This window comes from Palaemon carinicauda, chromosome 6 (genome assembly GCF_036898095.1).
Source record: "Palaemon carinicauda isolate YSFRI2023 chromosome 6, ASM3689809v2, whole genome shotgun sequence".
Taxonomy (NCBI): domain Eukaryota; kingdom Metazoa; phylum Arthropoda; class Malacostraca; order Decapoda; family Palaemonidae; genus Palaemon; species Palaemon carinicauda.
This window is the reverse complement of record NC_090730.1, coordinates 113,075,676-113,085,675: the sequence shown is the minus strand read 5'-3', so window position 1 is coordinate 113,085,675 and position 10,000 is coordinate 113,075,676. Positions and strand designations below refer to the sequence as shown.

Below are 10,000 nucleotides of genomic sequence, written 5' to 3'. Positions count from 1 at the left end.
TATATACATATAAATATACATATAAATATACATAATATGTATATATATGTATATTTATATGTATATACATATATATAAATGTATATATATAAATATATATATATATATATATATATATATATATATATATATAAATATATATATATATATATATATATATATATATTTATATATATACACATATATATAAATGTATACATATAAATATATATATATATATATATATATATATAAATATATATAAATATATAAATATATTGTCCCTTGCCGGCCGGCAAGGGACTGAGTCAACCCCACATCCTAACCTATGCTAGGTACAGATGTAGAATGACAGACAGGGATGCAATGGCTAGGCCATCACTAAGGAAAGAGGGGGAAAGGGGGAAGAGGGTCCTGCCAACCTTGCTCTAATAATGAATCACCCGCAGCCAAGAAAACTCATCTCAGCCTAGGGGAGATCCGAGGAGGGAGGCCAGCAATACTTGCCAACTCCCTCGGAACCAAAGCAAGGAAGGCGTTGTTATTCACAGAAAAAGAGGATCTCATCCTCCACACCGAGAACAACAACACAGGACTAGTCTGCTAGAACACAAAAAGAAGGAATCATCTCGTACAGAAACCTTCGAAAGTGAACTAAGGAGGCTAAGCCTCCTATGTCTGCTGTCAGTCTAGCCAGGGAATCTCAACCACAAAGCTAGACAGAAACAGACTCAGACTAAGAACTCTAATGTCCTGCCCCCTTCCTGAAGCCAGACTTACTGGAAACAGGAAAGAACAGAAACACCCTAATATAGTTGTATCTAAAGTCAATTCATATAAACCATTAGGGTTAAGCCCAAGTCTTAAGCAGAGGGAAAGGGATTGCACACATTCTCCGAAGAGAAGAGAGCAACCGGGGAGTGTGAGAAAGTATACTATGGCCCCATAGACAACTAGCCTAGGCGCGAAGAGAATCGATTACCTAAATCACCAAAACTCACTCGTATACTATCTTGGAAGAAAATCAACATAATCTTAAATGTATAAAACTGCCTAAAGCTTCAATAAAATTTTAAAACACTCGGAAATCTTAATATCATGCAGGAAAGTACTAGGGCCAAACGACTAGGCTACAAGGTCTAGCCTAGGCCAGAATCGGCAAATCCTTCGCCAAAACGGAAATACTAAAAGCATCATATAAAGAAATCCTATGTAGCGCTGAATAGCTAAAATTATTCAAGCAAAACAGCCGGGAAAGTCGCTCTGGCTAACTAAATAACTCATACATAGCGAGCGACAGCGTCCAGGACGCCTTCGGTAGGCAACAGCTCTTGTAACAACGAAATCACTATCAAATCGTTTTAAAATTACCGAGAGCATACATTTATAAATAACAGAAATAATACTCAACTTATCAGAAGCAGAAGAAGTTGGAGAAAGCATTATAAAGTTGAAATAATCCAAGAATTGCGAGATAACACAGGGAAAAACACCGAGTTGTTGAGCTACGCAAAAAGGAATATAGATGGCGCCGTGAGCGGCGCAATGCACGCTTACGAAACGGGAGAGGAGAGATACCTTGCGAGCGGCTCTCCTTTCTTTCTCGTTTTTTGTTTTCTTGCCAATTGACCCCTTCGAAGTGTTAACTCTGTTCGGGGTGCAGATTGCTATGTGGCGTGTCAAGAATACGTCCTCTGATATTTCGCGATATGCCTGGTTCTTTTATTAGGGATATTCGCTCCAGGAGTTAGAATTCTGGGTACCTTAAGGTAAATTCTCTGGGAATATCGCCGTAGTTATATATACCCAAGGAAGCTACCCTTTAGGAACTTCCATCAGGACGACATGGCATGAGCCCAAAAATATATTTGGATTTATATATATATATATATATATATATATATATATATATATATATATATATATATATATTTCGCGATATGCCTGGTTCTTTTATTAGGGATATTCGCTCCAGGAGTTAGAATTCTGGGTACCTTAAGGTAAATTCTCTGGGAATATCGCCGTAGTTATATATACCCAAGGAAGCTACCCTTTAGGAACTTCCATCAGGACGACATGGCATGAGCCCAAAAATATATTTGGATTTTATATATATATATATATATATATATATATATATATATATATATATATATATATATATATATATATATATATATAAATCCAAATATATTTTTGGGCTCATGCCATGTCGTCCTGATGGAAGTTCCTAAAGGGTAGCTTCCTTGGGTATATATAACTACGGCGATATTCCCAGAGAATTTACCTTAAGGTACCCAGAATTCTAACTCCTGGAGCGAATATCCCTAATAAAAGAACCAGGCATATCGCGAAATATCAGAGGACGTATTCTTGACACGCCACATAGCAATCTGCACCCCGAACAGAGTTAACACTTCGAAGGGGTCAATTGGCAAGAAAACAAAAAACGAGAAAGAAAGGAGAGCCGCTCGCAAGGTATCTCTCCTCTCCCGTTTCGTAAGCGTGCATTGCGCCGCTCACGGCGCCATCTATATTCCTTTTTGCGTAGCTCAACAACTCGGTGTTTTTCCCTGTGTTATCTCGCAATTCTTGGATTATTTCAACTTTATAATGCTTTCTCCAACTTCTTCTGCTTCTGATAAGTTGAGTATTATTTCTTTTATGTATAAATGTATGCTCTCGGTAATTTTAAAATGATTTGATAGTGATTTCGTTGTTACAAGAGCTGTTGCCTACCGAAGGCGTCCTGGACGCTGTCGCTCGCTATGTATGAGTTATTTAGTTAGCCAGAGCGACTTTCCCGGCTGTTTTGCTTGAATAATTTTAGCTATTCAGCGCTACATAGGATTTCTTTATATGATGCTTTTAGTATTTCCGTTTTGGCGAAGGATTTGCCGATTCTGGCCTAGGCTAGACCTTGCAGCCTAGTCGTTTGGCCCTAGTACTTTCCTGCATGATATTAAGATTTCCGAGTGTTTTGAAATTTTATTGAAGCTTTAGGCAGTTTTATACATTTAAGATTATGTTGATTTTCTTCCAAGATAGTATACGAGTGAGTTTTGGTGATTTAGGTAATCGATTCTCTTCGCGCCTAGGCTAGTTGTCTATGGGGCCATAGTATACTTTCTCACACTCCCCGGTTGCTCTCTTCTCTTCGGAGAATGTGTGCAATCCCTTTCCCTCTGCTTAAGCCTTGGGCTTAACCCTAATGGTTTATATGAATTGACTTTAGATACAACTATATTAGGGTGTTTCTGTTCTTTCCTGTTTCCAGTAAGTCTGGCTTCAGGAAGGGGGCAGGACATTAGAGTTCTTAGTCTGAGTCTGTTTCTGTCTAGCTTTGTGGTTGAGATTCCCTGGCTAGACTGACAGCAGACATAGGAGGCTTAGCCTCCTTAGTTCACTTTCGAAGGTTTCTGTACGAGACGATTCCTTCTTTTTGTGTTCTAGCAGACTAGTCCTGTGTTGTTGTTCTCGGTGTGGAGGATGAGATCCTCTTTTTCTGTGAATAACAACGCCTTCCTTGCTTTGGTTCCGAGGGAGTTGGCAAGTATTGCTGGCCTCCCTCCTCGGATCTCCCCTAGGCTGAGATGAGTTTTCTTGGCTGCGGGTGATTCATTATTAGAGCAAGGTTGGCAGGACCCTCTTCCCCCTTTCCCCCTCTTTCCTTAGTGATGGCCTAGCCATTGCATCCCTGTCTGTCATTCTACATCTGTACCTAGCATAGGTTAGGATGTGGGGTTGACTCAGTCCCTTGCCGGCCGGCAAGGGACAATATATTTATATATTTGTATATATATATTTATATATATATATATATATATATATTTATATGTATACATTTATATATATGTGTATATATAAATATATATATATATATATATATATATATATATATATATATATATATATATATATATATATTTATATATATATATATATATATATATATATATATATATATATATATATATTTATATATATACATTTATATATATGTATATATATATAAATATATATATACATATTTATATATATTTTTTATATATACATTTATATATATATATATATATATATATATATATATATATATATATATATATATATATATATATATATATTTATATATATATACATTTATATATATGTGCACTCTTTCGGGTTGCAGGGCTATGAGGCAGTACAGTCTCTTATCCCGGCATCCATTCTGTTTTTCTTCTAGTGTTTGTACCCTAGCCCGGCTGCCGGCCTAAGTTGCCGGCAGCCGGGCAGTCGGAGTTCTCTGGTTCTTTTGCTGCCGGCCGGCATTGGTTGTATACCTTTGCCGGCTGGCTATAATATCACACCATTCTATCTTGTGTAGTTGCCGGCCGGTAGTCACTGCCGGCCGGCACACGCATTTGAACCAGCGTTCTTCCACCTTATAGTCTATAAGTAGTATACTTTGGAACTAGTTAAGGTGTATGCCGGCCGGCACATTACCTTCTATACTTTAGCCAGTATTTCTCAGTATAGTATATACTGTAGGGAGAAAACTATAGTATAGTATATGTTACAACACTAAGTTTTTTCTAACACTTTTGTGTTGTCTTGCACAGCCCTTTGGTGTGACCATACAGATAAAGAAAGTGAGTTCTTTCTTATCTACTATCCAGCTTTTTAAAATCACTTATTTGGGTGTGAGCTACACCTGTTTCCTCTGGAAATTATTTATTGGTCGCTCTAGAATAGATTAACCATACGATTTTATTATCTGGAAGGTTGCAGCAATTGACTGTGCGGGAAATACAAGTGTGTGTCTTTCCTTTCTAGTTTAGTTATTCTAAGCTATGTATATCCAGTGATACGTAGTTCACTTGATACTCATAGAATTTTCTTCTCTTTACAGGAGGACCATCTGAAGTGTGGAAGCGTTTTCTGCAACGTCCGCAGCAAGAACTTCTGTGGACATGACTTGTGTAGGAGGCACGCAGCATGTGCAGTCTCCAAAGGTGATCTCCGGTATTGGGACCCGCAGGTATGTACCGTGTGCACAAACCTGATTACTGAGGCTTTTGATTCCCCTAAGACGGCGGAGTCAAGGGACGTAGCAAGGGAGAAGCTTCGTACCTGGGTAAGGGGCTTTCAGAAGAATACTTCTGGGCCCTATCTTCCAAGTGAGAAGATGAGGGCTTACTTTTCCCCAAGGCATCAGCTGAGGCAGTGATTCCCCAGCCTCAAGCGGAGATACCGTTGGTTCAGATCCCGGTGGATGCTGAAGTCGCGGACGCCCTGCAGGACATCCAATTGGACGATAGGATGTCGGAGGTGTCCGAGTGTTTGGAAAAAGACCTTCTGGCAGAAGACCAGGAAGAAGAGCAGGCTCCAGACAATGAAGAGGAAGAGTTCGACGAGGTGTCGGCTACTCTGGTTCAGGCCCCTGAACCTATTCCTTCAACATCGTCCTCTCTCCCAGATGAGCTGGGAAAGACCCTTTCCTCCATCGTTGGAATGATCCAACAGATGCAGAGGGAAAATAATGAGAAGGCTGCTGCAATGAAGCTGGAGATGCGGAGACTTGCAGCATCACGTGGGCCCCAGAAGAAGCTCAGCGTGAAAGACCTTCCCTCGTGCTCAGATGCCAACCCTTGGAGGTATGCCGAGCACATGCCTATGACGACGGGAAAAATCGTCATTTTGGAGAAGTTGGGCTCAGTCTCCCTTGAAAAGGTGGAATTCTGGCCCAGCAAGGAGTCGTATCCGGACTGTTATGTCCGTCTAAGGAAGGAACCAGCCTCAAAGGAAGAAACGGAGCCGAAGGAGGTCATAGTTTTAGACCACGCTAAGGCTCAAGCTTTACTGCCAAGCTCGATGAAAGAGAGGGGTTTCACAAACTCAAAGGTACCTGCTTTGAGTAAGAAGCACCCTTCCTTCGTGTCCTCTCCTTCTAGAGCCTTCCCCTTTATGCAGAAAGGGTTTACGGCTGTGCTGAAAGCAATCGAGGCAGGTAAGCCATGCCCCTCCTTGGAGGAGTGTAAACCTCTGTCTTTGGCCCTACCCATGGACCACAAGGACTGGAAGGACGTCCATCTTACCTTCTCAGTCGGGAAGTTGGAGGCTGATATTGCCGGACGTCAGTTCGGTGAGAACCTCCCCAAGCTGGCTGACTTTCTTTTGCGCAGGGAGCTTGAGACAAAAGAAAGACTTGCTGCCACAATGTCTCATCAAACGACTCTGGAGACAATGGCAAGTGACCCCAAGGTCCATGAAATGTTTATGGTAGTGGCTAAGACACACCTAGCCACAGTGACGAAGGACCTTTTTAGCTTCGTCAAAGCTAGGAGGGCTTGTAGGGAGTTCGTGTTCGCCTCGGCTGCGGTGAGGCACGAGCCAAGGAAACTAATCTCCTCCAGCATTTGGGGCAAAGACCTCTTCCCTAGTGAAGCAGTCAAGGAGGTTGTAGATAAGGCCGCCACGGAGAATAGAAACCTTCTCCAGAAGTGGGGCCTATCTCTCAAGAGAAAGTCTTCCCCGGATGAAGGTCCCCAACCAAAGAGGAAGACTAATAAGACTAATAAGACTAGGCTACCCTCTCGGCCAGCCAAGCCAATCAGACAGCAGCAGCAACAACTTCCTATGCCTACAGTGCCCCAGATGGTGGCACAAACCCCGACCACGTACCAGTGGGTACCCCAAGCCGTGTCGACGCAGTCTCCGGCATTTAACCCAGCGTTCGAAGGGCAGTCAACTACCTTTCGAGCGAAGCCTAGAGGAGCAGCCAGAGGTTCGTCTAGATGCCCCTTAAGGGGGAGGGGATTCAGGGGTGGTCGCGGTCAAGGAGGCAAGACCTCAGGGCATCAGCAGCCAAAGTGAGATGATACCGGTAGGAGGGAGACTTCAGAATTTTCGGGATCGGTGGACCTTCGATCCCTGGGCCCACAGCCTTCTCAAGAATGGACTGGGTTGGAGCTGGTACAGCACTCCACCCCCGTGCCCTCGATTTTTCCAACACTCCACCCCTGTTCTGGAGGAATACATTCAAGAACTGTTGGAGAAAAGAGTAATCCGAAGGGTAAAGTCCATCAAATTCCAAGGAAGGCTGTTTTGTGTTCCCAAGAAGGACTCAGAAAAACTCAGAGTCATTCTGGACTTGTCGCCACTCAACAAGTTCATAGTGAACTGCAAGTTCAATATGCTAACACTGCAACACATAAGGACCTTACTGCCCAAGAGGGCATATACCGTCTCCATAAATTTGTCAGACGCCTCTTGGCACGTTCCAATCAATCGCCAACTCTCCCCCTACCTAGGGTTCAAGCTACATCGAAGACTCTACGCCTTCAGAGCCATGCCATTCGGGCTAAACATAGCCCCAAGGATCTTCACGAAGCTTGCGAGCGTAGCTCTCAAACAATTACGCCTAAAGGGAATCCAGGTGGTAGCCTACCTGGACGACTGGCTGGTGTGGGCAGCATCTAAGACAGAATGTTTGCAAGCTTCCCTACAGGTGATCCAGTTCCTAGAGCATCTAGGCTTCAAGATCAATAGAAAAAAGTCTCGACTTTCTCCATCTCAAAAGTTCCAGTGGTTAGGAATCTACTGGGACCTAGTGTCACACCAACTCTCCATCCCGGCGAAGAAGAGGAAGGAGATAGCTGGTTCTGTCAAGAGACTTTTGGATTCCGAAAGAATATCAAGACACGAACAGGAGAGAGTGCTGGGTTCTCTCTAGTTTGCCTCAGTAACAGACCCAGTGCTAAGAGCACAGCTAAAGGATGCAACCGGAGTTTGGAGAAGTTATGCATCAAACGCGCGAAGAGATCTGATAAGACCAGTACCGCTTCGTCTACGTACGCTTCTCAGGCCTTGGTCCCAATTCAGGCAACTAAAGAAGTCGGTGCTTCTTCAGCCACCTCCCCCCTCGTTCACTTTTCACACAGACGTCGAAGGAGGGGTGGGGAGGTCATTCTCATCGGAAGAAGGCCCATGGAACTTGGTCCAATCTATTCAAGACATTTCACATAAACTTTCTGGAAGCTATGGCAGTACTCCTTATCTTGAAGAAAGTCTCCCCTCGTCGCTCGATACACATAAGGTTGGTACTGGACAGCGAGGTGATTGTGAGATGTTTGAATCGACAAGGATCGAGGGCACCACCACTCAACCAGGTGATGTTGGCCATCTTTCGACTGGCGGAAAAGAAGAAGTGGTACCTGTCGGCAGTTCACCTTCAAGGAGTCCGCAATGTGACAGCGGACGCTCTATCCAGGTTCACACCGATAGAGTCGGAATGGTCCCTAGACGCAGGATCATTCTCCTTCATCTTGAGTCAAGTCCCAGAACTGCAGATAGACCTCTTTGCGACGAAAGACAACAAGAAGTTACCCCTTTACGTGTCCCCGTACGAGGATCCCTTGGCGGAAGCAGTGGACCCAATTTCCCTCGACTGGAACAGATGGTCCGGGATTTACCTGTTCCCTCCTCACAACCTTCTATTGAGGGTCCTCAACAAACTGAGATCTTTCAAGGGAGTAGCGGCAATAGTGGCTCACAAGTGGCCGAACAGCGTGTGGTTCCCTCTAGCATTGGAACTACGGCTGAAGTGTCTACCGTTCTCAGATCCAGTTCTGACCCAGCGAGTTCAGAAGTCGACTGTCTGCGCTTCATCACGGAAAACCCGGAACCTGCAGCTCATGATTTTCTCTCCCTAGCGGTGAGAAAACGTTTCGGGATTTCGAAAGACAGTATAGACTTCCTAGAAGAATATAAGTGCAAATCCACTAGAAGGCAATATGAGTCATCATGGAGAAAATGGGTGGCCTTTGTCAATGCGAAGAATCCGCAAAAGTTCTCGATGGACTTCTGCTTATCTTTCTTCATCCACCTCCATGGTCAAGGGTTAGCAGCCAACACAATAACAACGTGTAAATCTGCTTTGACAAGACCCATTTTATATGCCTTCCAGGTCGACCTCTCTAACGATATTTTTAATAAAATTCCGAAAGCCTGTGCTAGGCTCAGACCATCAGCACCTCCAAAGCCCATTTCATGGTCTCTAGATAAAGTTCTTCATTTCGCTTCTCTGTTGAACAATGAGGAGTGTGCTTTAAAGGATTTGACCCAAAAAGTTATTTTCCTGTTTGCACTCGCGTTGGGGGCCAGGGTTAGTGAAATTGTAGCCCTCTCGAGAGAGGAAGGTCGTGTTCAGTTCTTGGATGGGGGAGAACTGAACCTGTTTCCGGATCCTGCGTTTCTCGCCAAGAACGAGTTACCCACCAACAGGTGGGGTCCTTGGAGAATCTGCCCTCTGAAAGAAGATGCATCTCTATGTCCAGTGGAATGCCTAAAGGTCTATCTTCGTAGAACTTCAGACTTCAGGAGTGGTCAACTATTCAGGGGAGAAACATCAGGCTCAAATTTATCACTGAAACAACTTAGGGCAAAAATCACATATTTTATTCACAGAGCGGATCCAGACAGTACACCCGCAGGTCACGATCCGAGGAAAGTTGCCTCATCCTTAAATTTCTTCAATAGTATGGATTTCGAACATCTTCGCTCATACACTGGCTGGAAGTCTTCCAGAGTTTTCTTTCGTCACTATGCGAAGCAAGTGGAGCAACTGAAGAGGTCTGTGGTAGCAGTGGGTAGTGTCATTAAACCTGCTGTTTAACTCTGCGAGGAACAGTGGATTTAATTGGGACGATTAATTCCGGGGTGAGTGTGTAGTTCCGAACTGTTCTACAAACTAAGTGTTAGGGTACTAGGGTGCCCACATTGACTGTTCCATATTCAAAGGTGAACCTAGCATAAGTGCAGACATGTGTGCCAAGCGTTTCCAACGCTAATGTAACTGATTAGTAATACAGACTTTTATGATTTTGATACCTCGGTATGTTAAAAGTGGCGCTAATGTTTTCTTTCAGATAAACAAGTTTTCTGTTTACTATCATGCTTATGCTTATTCATTGGTTATCCTCCTCTTATATATGTATAATTGTTGTTTAACCTGTTTTATTTTATTGATTGTCAATAAACT

General features: G+C 43.2%; 1 long non-coding RNA gene across 1 annotated transcript in view; it reads right to left on the bottom strand.

The window, feature by feature from the left end:
• LOC137642158 (uncharacterized) overlaps nucleotides 1-10,000 on the bottom strand; it is an 18,155-nt gene that overhangs the window by 4,788 nt on the left and 3,367 nt on the right. The gene's annotated exons all lie outside the window — the stretch shown is intronic.